The sequence below is a fragment of the Grammomys surdaster genome, unplaced genomic scaffold, assembly GCF_004785775.1.
Source record: "Grammomys surdaster isolate TR1022 unplaced genomic scaffold, NIH_TR_1.0 258, whole genome shotgun sequence".
Lineage (NCBI taxonomy): Eukaryota > Metazoa > Chordata > Mammalia > Rodentia > Muridae > Grammomys > Grammomys surdaster.
In genome coordinates this window covers 4216925-4231785 of record NW_021604699.1, presented here as the reverse complement: position 1 = coordinate 4231785, position 14861 = coordinate 4216925, and the positions used below count along the sequence as shown (strand labels likewise).

At 39.4% G+C, this 14861-nt stretch overlaps 1 long non-coding RNA gene across 1 annotated transcript; it reads right to left on the bottom strand.

Annotated features, from left to right (window-relative positions):
• Window positions 1-370: 370 nt before the first annotated feature.
• Window positions 371-12141, bottom strand: LOC114627794. The gene is made up of 3 exons (XR_003712402.1): window positions 12109-12141; window positions 11771-11841; window positions 371-678 (listed from the first exon to the last, which is right to left on the bottom strand). It is a non-coding gene; the product is annotated as an uncharacterized LOC114627794 (long non-coding RNA).
• Between the last annotated feature and the right edge of the window lie 2720 nt (window positions 12142-14861).

Genomic DNA, 14861 nt, shown 5'->3' with positions numbered 1-14861 from the left:
ATCTGGATCTCTCAAAGAGTAAAACTGATCAATGAGTTTTTACTGAGGAAATTGGAAGAATCAATTGCATACTAAATGAGAAGAGGATAGTTTTATTTTAAATACGTCCTAATAGTATAAATAATATTTTATATATTATATAATTTATCTGGATAATTAATATACAATTATATACTAGTGGATCAGAATTCAAAGTCAAGAAATAATATACAATTCAATGAACAGTTGATTTCTCACATACACTTCAACACAATCTAGTACAGTGGTTCTCAACTTTCCCTTCCTAATGTTACAACCCTTTAATACAATTCCTCATGTTGTGGTGACCCCCCCAAACATAAAATTATCTCATTGATACTTCATAACTGTATTTTTCCACTATTACGAAATGTAATGTAAGTATCTGATATGCAGGATATCTTAAATACCTCCTAATAAACCTTTAAAACAATGTTTCTTTAAGTTCTGAAAACAATGTCCAAGAGGAGCTAGCAAGCATAGCCAAACCGTTACAAACAGGGGACACATGTGGTTTCCAGAGGCATACAAAAGGAGGCCGATGTAATGGCATTGGTGACAATTCCTGAGCATGGGAGGAAGCTCTGAGCTCTGGGATGTTCTTTCTTCATTTTCTCCTCAGCTATCTGCTGCAGCCCAGACAGGGCTTCCCTGGTTTACCTGAAATACAAACATAATGGTTTTGATGTTACTCTTCTGTAAGGAGAGAAGAGAGGCTACAGTGAGCAGTATGTACCATAAAATGTTACAAATACATAAATTATAAATGAGAACACTATACATATGTAAGTTATAAACAAACAGGAAGCCAGACTAGTGTGGTTGGTTTGAAACGTCCTCATTATAACACAGATGTGCAAGAAGTATTTTTTTATTGTTTTTTTTTTCCCATCACATAATTGACTTCACGTTGCTCAAAGCTCTTCATTCTCACGTGGTGGTAAACATATAAAAGGAAGTAAAAACTGTACGCTTGCTTCTTCTAACTCAGGTGCAACAGAGAGTAGTAAACCTGAAGTCAGTGGCAGGGGGTGCTTTTGGTTTAGAGGCCATTCTCTCCCTGCTCCTGCCTCCTGATGTGCTCCTGGCACCATCTCAAGAGGAAGTGTATGCAGCACTGTGATGAAGAGCAAAGCATCTGTTCCCATCACTGCCCATCCTGGGTGGGCAGCTGCAGTTGGAAAAAGACACAGCTCATCCTGCCTTTGACAGTGGCCTGTGCCTTCACTACACATGTTTAGATGGTAGCTACAATGGTCCTCTCAGCAGAGGAACAGGAAAACTGTTTCTGCTCATCCCTTTCAGCTGACTACACTCCCCACCTCAGCTTTTAGGGAACAATAAGAAGGCTTCAGTTTGAGAGTGGTACCTTGTAGACTCTGCCTCAGATTCCTGATGCTTTTGCTAGGAAGATCCAAAATAGAGTATGTGCAGGTCTTCCATATATACTCATCTGATCATCTTTCAGTCTAACGGCACATCTGGGCTGACTCTGAGACATGAACCAACTTGGGAGGAGTGAAGAGAGTGAGTTTTCTTTCTTCCTTTCATTTTTTTAAATTGAAAATAGGTTCTTCTCTCATACAATATAGTCCAACCACCATTTTACTCCTTCTATCTCCCACCCCACCTCCCCTCTCCCCCAGACTCACTCCCTCTCCACTTTCCTTCAGAGAGGAGCAGGCTTCAAGGAGACAACAACCAATCCTATAGGGGCTGCATGAGACAACCCAACAGGAGGAAAACAGTCTCAAAAGTAGGCAAAAGAATCAGAGACATACCCGCTCCCACAAAACCACCAACCTAACAGCCATATTATATATTCAGAGAGAGGGCTTTTCTTAATAGTCCCGTTTTGGCCACTGTAGCCTATACCAGGTACTTTAGAGAACCATTAAAAGTATTTCTATAACATTCCACAGTGCAAAGAAGGGACGGTCTCCCCAGCTTGGGTCTTCTTTTCAACCTTCACCCTAGTTTGTATTTGGAGTGCTCCCCAAAGGTCCACAATTTATAGGCTGCTAGGGCTTTCTTCTCCAGTTTATCTGTTGGTTTTACATTTTTATGTGTACGGGTGTTTTACCTGCATATATATATATATATATATATATATATATATATATATATATATATATTTGTGCAGCACATGCACACTTAGAGCCTCTGAAGGCTAGAAGAAGGTTTCATATCCCATGGAACTTATAGATGGCTATGAGCTACCATGTGAGTGCAGGGTCCTTTGGAAGAACATCAAGTACTTTGAACCACTAAGCTACCTCTCCAGCCTCTAATTAGCCCTGCCTTTGGAGGGAGTTTATTTAAGTCTGTATGTGCATGCATGCATGCATGTGTTTGTATGTATGTGCACATTCCTGAAGTGAGTACTACCCACAGAATCCAGATGAAGACATCAGACTTCCTGGAGCTGGAGTTATAGGTACTCACGAGTCACATGAGATGGGTACTAGGATCCTAAATCGGATGCTTTTAGAAGAACTTCTCAGCCACGAGCAAGAATGCACTCCTTTGAGAATGTAGATTGTACCTATTCTATTTCCTATTCTTCAAGCCACCAAGGCTGGTTCGTCCATCCCAAGGGTGCAGCTAGACACAGCAAAAATCGAAGAAAAAAATTAAAACCATTATGAAATATTTCAAATCTAACCTTACATTAGGCAGACATTATAGGACTACGGAAGGTATCGAGAGCTTCTAGAATAAAGGAGGAAATATTACTCTCGATCAATGTTTCTCAACCTTCTTAATGCTGCAAAACTTTAATACAATTCCTGGTGTTGTGGGGTGATCCCCAACCATAAAATTATTTTCATTGCTGCTTTTTAACTATAATTTTGCTACTGTTGTGAATCATAATCTAAATATTTTGAGACAGATACTTGCTAAAGGTGCTGCAAACTATACATTGAGAACCACTGCTCTGGAGACTAACAATTATATGGCAGAGATTAATTAATTTGAAACATGAAAAGAGGAGAGGCTCAAGGTTGATAAATGACTTTCACAGTTAAAAACAACTCCTCAGAGGTAACAACAAAATTAAAACTCAACAATTTGCATTGTTCCTTCAGAGTTCTTCTCACCGGCAATATACAAGTTCCCTGACAATGTCTGTGAATTGCTGTTCTTATTGTGAATGACCTGAGTGTACTCAAATGCATATCCACACATGAAGATGAAGCAAGAGACACTGTACCCATCACAGTACACTTTCTCTTTCAATGCTCTCATTGTTCAACTAATATTTATACTTCAAATATTCTGTTACAACAAGCCATGCCAGTCCAACCTGTTCAATATTTAATAAAACAATTGGGGTGGGGGAAGAGACCATGTGTTCCTTGCTCAGAATTAATTTATAGCATTAATGATCCACTAAAATGAAATCTCCAAAAATGAATTGCAAAGGCCATGTGGTATATATGCTCTAAAGGCCATCAAAAAAATACACACACATACACACACACACACACACCTTCATTTATTATCTTCACCGTATCAGGTCAAAGGTGAGATATCTACTGAAATGATATTTCTCTTTCTTATTCAACACACACACACACACACACACACACACACACACACTCCTATAAACACAGCATTAAAAAATAAAATTGGTAAACTTCATTAAAATATTTTTCTCAAATACAAGACTCTAGCTGAAGAGTAACTACAGTACTTAAAATACCAAATGTTGTAAAGGGGAAATTAACATTAATATTTCAAGTCTATCCCTACAAATTCCGAAACTAAATACCTTTCCTGAAACATGAAGTTCTTTAATTTGGAAGTCGAACTTCATAGGCTGCTGCATCACTTAAACTATTAATTCTAATTAAAAAGAAATATACAATTATTCCCCCAATACCAACATAGTTTAGAAATATTTTAGTAAAGGAAATAAAAACCCACAGACATTTTTCCTCTTGGGGAGCATAGGCATTTATATCACCCACCATGGAATTATATATATGCTAATTACATGCTAATGTAAACATGAAAAAAATGTTATATGGAAATTACAAGCTGAACCAAAAACATGCAAATGCTAAAAAAATAAAAAGTCTACTTGAAAACAATGTCTGCCATCTTGCTTATTCATGTGTAAATATCCAATATGCTCAAGATTTTGACATTTCTATTCATCTTGGGGTTTGGATCAGCTATAAATATATGACCCTTAACTATGTGATTGATTTGTCAAAAATTCTGGAACCCTTTGCATATGAGTCTATCTTAATACAAATACAGACACTTCCATGGTTCTCCATTTTGAGTAATAACTTACCTGGGACATTCAACAAAGCCCTTAACAAAGACTGCGTGTGTGTGTGTTATCCAACTCATTGGTTCAGCTGTTCACACTCAAAACTGTGTTTCACAGTAGAAATCACATTTTTAATCTTCCTTTGTTTGCAGCCATGTTCTCCAGTGTGCTTTAAGGAGGCATTCTATAAAATTCTGTGGGGCTAGGGAGATGGCTCAGGTGGTAAAATGCCTTCTGTACAAGCAAGAGAACCTGCATTCAGATCCCCCAACACATACATAAAGCTCAGCTACAGCAGCATATGCCTATAACTCCAGGACTGAGGAAAAGAAGGGATGGAGACAAAGGCAGATCTGTGGCACCTTCTGGCCAGTCAGCCTAACTGAGGTGATGAACTCTAAGTTCAGTCAGACCTCATCTTGAAAATACAAAGTGGAGAACAAAGAAAGGAAAGTTCAGGTGAACCCTGGCCTTCACATGTGCACACACAAATACATATGCATATACACAAACACATTTACACACCCTCACTCACACTCCTTCTGTGCCCCAAAGAGGTCAAAGGGAGGCTTCATTCTCTCATTCCTATCCTGACACCTACAAGGAAATTTCTCTAGCCAAAATATCAGAGGAGAGACATGCAGTGTGTTCAACGGTACAAGTTCCAAGCCTTTCCTCCACGATTCCATGCCCTCTGGTAATGAATAGGCTTCTGCATCTGGCAAACACATGGCAAAAATGAGGCCAAGTATGGCCAGCGAACATGGCCAAGTTCTTTCACTGACCCAGTATGACTGCCAACCCACAGTTCCAAATGACAATTCAATTTCCAAATGAAACCATCACTTTTCCAGTAGGTATTAGTATTTGACATACAGATATAAACAAATGTGAATAATTCACTTAGAGTTAAAACCTACACAAGTTTAAAAAAAAAACACGTGGGAGATGCAGAAGTGGCTTAGCATGCAAAGGTGCTTGCCACCAAGTCCAATGACATACGCCTGATCCCCAGGATGTACATGGTGGAAGGAGAGAACCAACTCCTGCAAAACATCCTCTGGCCTTGCCACATACACTATGGCATGCATACATACAAACCACAAATGCAACCTAAAAACATAAAAGACATCTATGATAGATTTATCATTAATGATGGAGGAAATCTAACATAAGACGGGTTGTATGGAACTGGGCCTGTAGAGACAATCTCACACACACTCAGGGATGCTGAGATTTGAGATAGGCTGCCTCAGTGGCTTTCAGCAGGGAAAGACTGGAGAGACGGTGAGAGGTTAGAAGTGCTTGATGCTCATTCAAAGGACTCGAGTTCCAAGTTCCAACATCAGGTAAGTCACACCTAGCTGTAACTTCAGCTCTAGGAGATCTGACTGTGTCTTCTGGACACCAAACATGGGAAGATGTTGATTGGAACTTAGATAAATGAATGCATTATTAAATATATTCTTCCCACACCTTTGCTGTCTGGAAGCATCTACTACTTGAGGCAATGCTGACACAGACTCAGACATTCACATGGCCCTCACTTTCCGTCAGACCATGGAATCTAGAGATGTCAGGAGGAAACCAGAAACACTAGCTGGCTAGAGTTTCAACCTAGCTCTTCAGACTCTCTTTTTCAAGACATTTTCCGTTTTGTCAAGTTAAGATGGGCTGATTGAGCTGTGTCTGCTACAGGTTTTACATTAGAGTGACTACTGTTTCTTGTGGCATCACCAAACAGCTATCTTCTGACACATGTGTATCAACACACATCCACAAACAGGAAGCAACTTTTTCCTAGCTGGCACAGTCACAAGAAAAAAATCTACACTCAGAATGTGAGATTAATAATGCGTTTGTAAATATAGTATCTTCTAACCCACATACTAGAAAGGAGTAAGTTGCGTATCTGTTAAAGTACCATGAGCAACTAATAAGACACGAATATTGTACTTTCAGAAAACTTCCATAAAGCATATCAGAGATACGCTGACAAGCTTCCTTAGGCCATCTTCTTTATTTGTTTTGCTTTTTAATAATGAAGAATGCTTCTCACCCTACTAGACTCTCCATCATGTCTTATAAATAAACTACTTTATCCTCATAACACAGCCCTGGAGCTCAGATGATTGTAGAATGCTTGCTGCACACATATGAGGCTCTATGTTCAGCTTGCCAGCATCTGTGTTAAAAGCCAGGCACCAGAGACCTGGAGCAATGCCCAATGGTTAAAGCATGCACTGCCCTGGCAGAGGACCTACATATAGTTGGGCAGGTCACAGTGCCTGTAATTCCAACTCCTGAGAAGCCAGCACCTCTAGCCTGCACAGTCATCTACACTCACACGTATACACACCTCACCACATATGTACACACAAATAATTAAAAACAAAACAACTAGATCATGTCTTTAAAAAAGAAAAAGTGAGACATAAAGTATAATACCTATCTGTTTTCCCAGTATTTAGGAAGCACAGTTGGGCAGATACCTCAGGCTCACTGGGTAGTCAGCAATGCTCCAGGAGTGAATTCCAAATAAAGTCAGAGATGCTACCTCAAAAAGAAGGCGGAGAGTGATCAAGGAAGATGCCAGGCATCAACCTTTGGCTCAAGACAGACATATACACACATAAGCATGCATGCACTTGAACAAGCACACACATACATCCACACATATATATCGCATGCACACACCTATCCTCTCTCAACTTTATAACATTCCCACCCGATGCACCAATTCTCTTTGTACTCCAACACTTATGGGAAAGGGAAAATTTTTTTATTAATGCGCCTTCTTTACTCTACACTCATTTCCTGTATCCCTGTAGCCAATGAATTCAGGTTTCAATCTTCACAATTCTAGTGGATTTGTTTACTACTAAAGTCACAGATAATTTTCTAAATCTAGTTGTTTCAACAACTCTGTTAAATGTGATCTTCATTGCGTGACCCTTTTTTCTAAAACCATATACTCCCATAGGCATTTTCATCAATATCAGAAGAGCTCACTCTTCTGCTTTGCATCAGTCCTTTCAACATGCTCACTCTCCTGCCCCTGGTGTACTACATGCTGTTAGAAGGATTCTGCCAACAGACTATCTGGGCACAAAACTCTGGTTTTCCATTCACTGGCTGTGAGACTTATGGCCAGTGCTTTCACTTCTCTGTACTCAGTCTCCAGTCTGAAAACTGGGAATCACACTAGTGGTGGTCACTTGTCTCCTCGGGAATGGAATTAAGGACAGAACTCTCTCCTATGTTGATTAATTGGGAACATGATGAGTTTGAGGTCTTAAAAATGGGACCCTATCATGAATTCTGCTCTAACTTCACCTATACATTTTGGCCCAAGATTTAGTCCCACCCCTTTTCTACTATAGAGGAATTCTTTAGAGTTTGTTCCAGATGTAGAAATTTATACTGTAAACTGAAGGTTACCAGTACCCTGAAAAAAAAAAAAACCAAACGAAAGTTTCTTGTTCCTCCTGGTGTGGTTACAGCTTCAACCGACAGAGCAAGGAACACTGCCGAGGCAGGACAGTACTTTTTTTCCCCCACAGCTCTTCCTTTCTCTCATACACACACAGGAAAGGAACTTTTTTTGACACAAATCTTGCCATGTAGAGCCTCTCCAGTGATAAAATTACAGGCACACAACACCACATTTGCCCTTATTCTTTTTTTTAAAATGAGATATAAGTTGGGAGACAAAGCAATAGATTTTGTTATGGAATTTGTTTCTGACATCCTATTTGGCATACCCAGTGCCTTCCTCCATTTTCTTTGTGGTCCCCTCTCCCTTTCTGCTTTTATGGCAGGCACATTGCATTACCCTTACTGGTCCATGAAGTGGAAATTAAGAGTTCTTTGGAAAGTCAGTTGGATAGTGTTTTCCTAGGGCAAACATGTGAAGAAACGTTTCATGAAAATAGATACAGGTGTGGAAGGCTAAGGAAGACTCCTGAAGGAACATTTTGCTGAAGCAGACACAGGAGAGAGGATGTTCTGCTAAAGCAAGCACATGAAAGGACACATGATGAAGGATTCATTGCTAATGACACACATGTATTGGTCCACCTTACACTGTGTAGTTGAGCTGCATTTGCCAGGACTCCATAGAGAGAAATGTACCAAAATGTACTACAGTTTGTTTCCGCTTCCACTCCAACTGATTGGCAGAGTGGTGTCAGCTGAGGCAAGACTTGTGCTGTGGCAAGACACATGGAGGACATGTGATGTTTGGAGAGAGATAAATAGAACTTGATGGACAACGACAGAGGCTGAGGTCTTATAGAGCCAGCTAGCTGTGCAATGCTTGTGGGTTTCCTGTCTTCACTGTTCTACATTTTGCTGAGAGAGGCACAGCTGAACTTTCCTGGTATTCCTGTTGGTCATTCCTTCTGACTAAAGCCAAGGCTGAGGCTAGGTCCTGTCACTGCTATTTCTAACCTGATTCTACTGAACTGAACTGCTGGTGTATCTGTGAAGTGTTTGTGAGTGGATTGAGCTGCCTGCTAACTAACCTGTGAACTGAACGGTCTATTTCTAGACAACACAGATGGTAGTGGCTCCAAAAATTTTCCTAAACAGGTCCACACCCCTCCATATCCTTTCTTCCCTGCTACTTCTTGTGGGTGATGGCCTAAAAAAGAGGTTACAGCACTTAAGAACCATCATTAAAAATTTGTGTCTGAAAAAAAGTTACAGGTCCCCTCTCTAGTTAAGATTTCTCCTTTTCAACACACACACACAACTGTGTGTCAAAGTCTAGTTTATTTTACATGATACAACAATCTTTCATTACATTCATCTCTGCAAAAGTCATTTTTTCATGTGTAAAAAAATTTCATTGTGTATACATACCACAGTTTTTGTTTCTAACCCATTAGTCTATCGATGAATTCCAGACTGATTTGGTTTCACAGCTATTGCAAACGGGACCATAATAAACACTGGAGTGCAGGTGTCTCTTTTGAATGCACATCCTGCCTGGGTTGAGTGAAGCCAACATGCTTTTGTCTACACCAGACTTCTTCTTGTCCATCCAGGCATAGGCTTTATCAGTTTGGCAACACTCTGGTACAAGCCTCCGTAGCAGAGTGCTTGGACATGTGGTACTGCTAGGTCAGGGCAGGGCCATCATCACCACCCGGAAGCAGCAACTCTTGCCCACATTAACTACGTGTGATGGAGGCTTCTGGATCCTTTTTTAAAACCTCGTCTCTCTTATAGGCTCAAGAAGTCATGTGTCCCCAAGTTTACTACAATTTCATTTTTGAAAAGATTTTAAAAAAAATTTTATATATGTATGAGTCTTGTCTGTTTATACCTGTGTGCATCTCATGTAATCAATGAGCTAGTCCAGAAGAAGGCACTGGATTCCCTGAAACTGCAGTCATATGCTGCCCTTTGAGGTCCGGGAATCCAACCCAGATCTTCTGCAAGAGCAGACAGTGTTCTAAACCAATGGGCCATCTGGTCTCAAAGCATGTGAGAAAGTGCATGCATGCATGCGAGCGCACACACACACACACACACACACACACAGAGAGAGAGAGAGAGAGAGAGAGACAGAGAGAGAGAGAGAGAGAGAGACAGAGACAGAGACAGAGAGACAGAGAGAGACAGAGAGAGACAGAGACAGAGAGAGACAGAGAGACAGAGAGACAGAAAAAGAGAGAGAGAGAGAAAAAGAGAGAGAGAGAGAGAGAGCACTATTACAGCCACCACCACCACCAACCACCAAAAAATGAAATAAGGAATTAATAAATATTGATTAATTTAAAAATGTAAACTTCTTGAAGCCATGCAGGTTCCCAGTTTGCATTTGTGAGTCCAGTAGTAGCTACTAGGAATATAAGACAGTAGTTTAAACCCCTGTGTGCTGACCTTTGATTCATTTCCTCTGTGACTTGGATTTCTTCACCACTTTCCTAATGAGGAATTAAAAAAAAAACCCTAAGAGCTAAAACATGAGATTAAGTGCTTTGCAATCCATAAGCGGACTATAATCCTGAGGATGATTAAACTCGAAACATTAGCTGTTTATGGAAAATATTCAATGTAAGATCATTTATGTTTTCTGTGGAAGAGGCCATAGCTTCTAATCTTTCTTTGAAGAGCAGCCTCCAAAAGAGGCTGAAGAGCAAAACAGCAAAGAAGACAATGTGCGGCAAAGCAGAGCTTCTCTCTTACTGTAAGGTCATGGGTGCTGTGTCAAACCTTAAGCTCACCTTATCCCTTCACCCCATGGCTAAAGGGAGTTAGCTAACTAGGACCAGAGTGTTTCAGCAATCACAGGAAGACAGCAGCAAGTGGCTATTATTCAAGCCATCAAAGCATATACTGACTAGATCCTGGGCACATCTCAAATTGAAATTATGTTAGCAGGAACCATGTTGATAGCTATTAGGGGTGGGGCACAGCACTTTAGGCTCTTGTGCACATGTCATTAACATGCTCCTTTCCCTTTCTAAGATGCCTTTAAAAGAAAGGATAGATAAATTGGTTTCAAGGAAGCCACAGGTATAGTATCAAGACTGAGAATAGAAGAGAAGGGGGAGCTTTGGCTACCTGTCAAATTTCTAAGGCAGTAAACAAATGAAGAGTTAAAACTAAAATAAGACAAATGTACACACATTATCTCACTTGTGGATAAAAGCACAATTCAAAATGTAAATCTTCTCACTCATGGAAGAAAACTGAAACACGGATTAAAACATACAGCACGATGAAGGGTGGGATAGGTGGGAATCCGTTAGGTGGTTTAGGAGTTACTCAGAGTCTAGGTAAACTATCTTCTAAGACTTATTTATAGTCTAGAATGCAAAGGTCTCATATATATGTGATATATATGTAATATTTATCATATATATTTATATAATATATAAAATATTTATTATATATATGACCTTATGATATATACACACATATATATTATATATAACCTTTAAATTCCATATAGAGAAAATCTATCTATAATATTATACACACACACACACACATATATATAAAATCTATGCAATGAAATACAAATACAATGCATTTGGATACAATGACCCAGTGCTACTCATATCATTTGGTGCATTCTAATTAGTTGCATATTTTAAAAAGCAACCTGACGCCCCTAGAACTAAGAAAATCTACATGTTGTAACAGCATAAGTTCGATTAAATACCAGAGCTCAGCACTTCCACTGAACTCAATGGCATGGTACATCAGCGATGACTGGCATCACACTGATTTGACCATTTGGGGATATTCCTTTAGACATTTGTAGTTACACGATGTTTACATAAACTCTTCTTAGTTCTTAGTCAAAAGTGAGATGGAGCGCCACCGAGTATCAAATATAAACACACCAAACCTCAGAGTGAAAGAAAATGAACATACCAAAATAACAAAATCCCAGCTTCAATCCTGACCCCTGATTGCCTTTTATTCACGGTCACTGGCAGCGCTTACCCTCCATTACAGAGATTCTCCAGACGCATCTGTTTACTCCAATCTGGATTCTATCTGCAATGAAGTGTCACCTGCCAAGCAGAAAATTGAAGTGCACATATAAAATAAATAAATTTTAAAAGCCGTGCAGGAAAAGCGAAATAATATTTTTGACAGATACTCTTTCCCATTCAAGAAATACTAATTATCCCAGAAACTACCCTTTAATATTGTGGTCACACAGCAGTTGCATTTGTTATAACCAGGTCATCATCAATAGTCCATTTAACTATGCAGTACAGTTCAGATTTCCAGAATATGAAAATGTTCAAAAGTTTAAACAAGAATACACATCCTACCACTGTCTGGCCGCACATCTATTTTGCTTTCCCACGATTCTATGTACAAAGCTCTGGAGAAAGTGAGTTACACTGGAGGAAAAGGAAAGTACCCATATGACTGTGGTATTTCCCTAATTATGCAGCTATGATGTTGGCGAACAGCTGACTCTGGGCTCCTGAAGATCCAGCACACAATGAAGTAGCAAGAACGTTTCCCCACCAAGTTCTTTTTATAGACTCACTAGGTGCCTCTACATAAATGGACAGTCATCACCGTTAACTACTCACAATGGTCAATAACTGGCCCAGCTCCGCATTAATTCAGGCTGCAGCTTAAATGCCAAATGCAGCGATGAAGCCCACAAGCTGAGAGGACAAACTGACAGTTCCTGACAGCTCATGCCTGGGCCAAGCTCTGAACCACAAAACAGGGCAAAACTCCCATCTGCTGTCCATCTGCCATCCTGCCCCTATCAAGAAAGGTTATACCACAAGCTGCAGACAGATGGGCTTTGCAAAGATCTATTAGGGGGGAAAAAGACAGTCTGAGATGATTAGAATAATGACCTTTGGTTCAACACAGAAATCTCAGGAGTAATGAAAATTATACACAAATCCAAGGCCTTTTAATTGTATAAAACAGATATCGCCTCTTTTGCCACCCATGAAAATAAACCGTTTGTCTTCCAGGCGCTGAGCACGTACTGTCTACTCAAAGATGGTGATGTCAGAGTGAGTGTGTGAGCATGTGGATATTATCCTCACTCAAAGTTGTTTTCCTCAATGACACATCAGTGAATTTGAACAATGTTATTAAATGAATAAAACAGAAATCCTTTGTAAGTTTCTGATGGTGTGCGTTTTCACCGTGATCTTATTCTATATAAACAGGACATTGGGATAAGTCAGCTCATGTATTAAACAAAAGCCTTATGACATAAAGGGAACTGCAAACTTTTCAGCTAAAGCAAAGCATGTGTTTTGTTTCCATAGCAAAGGAAAAACAAACAAACAAACAACAACTTCTCACTAGGCACATCCATACCCAAGACAAAAATGCAGATACTTGGTGCATTCAACATACAATCTATACTACTGGACCAGGCAAAATGCTGGATGTTGGAGAGAGAAAGAGGAAGACACAGATGGGCTTTGTCTTTAAGGTGATTTAGTTCATGGGAACATTTATGTGAACAGTCAGGAGAAGAAAGGAACTGGAAGCCTGCGACTGGACCTGCAGTTAAAATGATTACCTCAAATAGTTCATAAAATGCACAGAGTTTGCATTTGAGGTGTGTTTTCATTTTCTTATATTCAATGCATTTAAAGTTTTTAAGTTTTCTTTACAGTTTATGCGGGACAAACAAGTATGGCTTTTCTGCATTTAGAAGAAAGACAAATCCTATTGATTCAACTGAGCACTCCCTGGTGATGGGAGGAAAAAGATCTCCAGCACATAGAGATATATCTAGCAAAAGATGCTACAGCAAGAAAACTCCGAGTGAGTTCATGCATATGAACTTTGAGAACAGGCTACTTGACTTGCCAATCAGAGCAAGCTAGCTCTGGGAGATGAAGGTCAGTGAACGGAAAAGAAAGTAAAGGATGCCTTTTGAGGACAATGGAAATTGTTTTACATCTTGAATTGGGCTACAGCTGTGAAAAAAATGCGTACGTATGAGAAAGCCACTAAATTGTAAGATTTGTATATTTCTCCGAATGCAAAGTTTTTACATTGATTCCAAAATGATAACACATTGAGTGTGCTATGATAGAACTGATCAGGGTTTTTTTTTTTCTTTTAAAACTCGTAACTGTGTAACAAAATTATCTAACAAAACGGGGCAACATTTTAAAAGTGATTTCAGAAAAATTGCTATTTTTGTACCCATAATTTCAAGGGTCAAACAAGAATAATCAGAGTTTGGAAAGTACCCATGAGGCAATTCTTTCATCAGCGCTGTAATGTGCTCCTTATCTAAGCCATATTTAAGCAACTTAATCAAGTTCAGGGTCAGAGGGTATCTGAAGTCTATGGGAACTCTCAATCTCAGTCTTTATCTCACACCATACATCCTTCATTTCTTAAAGAACAATTTAACTTCATTGTTACATCGAATGACTGTGCCACCCCTGCTCTTCACTTCCTTGAGAAGCAATGGGTCACTAGCTCTCCCCCAATGCAGAAAGGCTAAGCTAACACCAGCCCCTGATTATTCTGAAGGAAGACAAGTACTACACCACTTTCAAGACACACATCTTTCAGAAATGGTTTTGAAGGACTTTGCTATTTTATCTTTATATAAACTCAATTGCACAAAGAAGTTGTCGGTGACCCAAGGTGTTATTAGTAAACAGTAATACTGTCACTATTTAAAAAGTTAGTTTTTCCCCAAGCAAAACATATTTGAATCACCACAATCTCCAAGGACTAGCTAACCTTTGCAGCAATATCAGTTTTGTCAGTGTACAGCTTGATTCTGATGGCTTCTGGTATTTCATATAAAATCAGCTTTTATTTCTCTTATTAAGTGGAGGGCCAGAATTGTAGACCAAGAGGAACAAGCAAGAGAGCTTAGCTAGCATTAGAAAAGCCCTGGGTTCAACACTGAGAACTGTAAAAACAAATAGTATTCAGAGGGTAAGAGGACACACCAGCATACTCGAAGCCTTTGAAATAGTGAAAAGTGTAATCAGAATATAAATCCTAAAGTAAAACATTTCTGCAAATATTTTCTTTAACTCTGTGCGTGTGATACGTGTGTAAAATG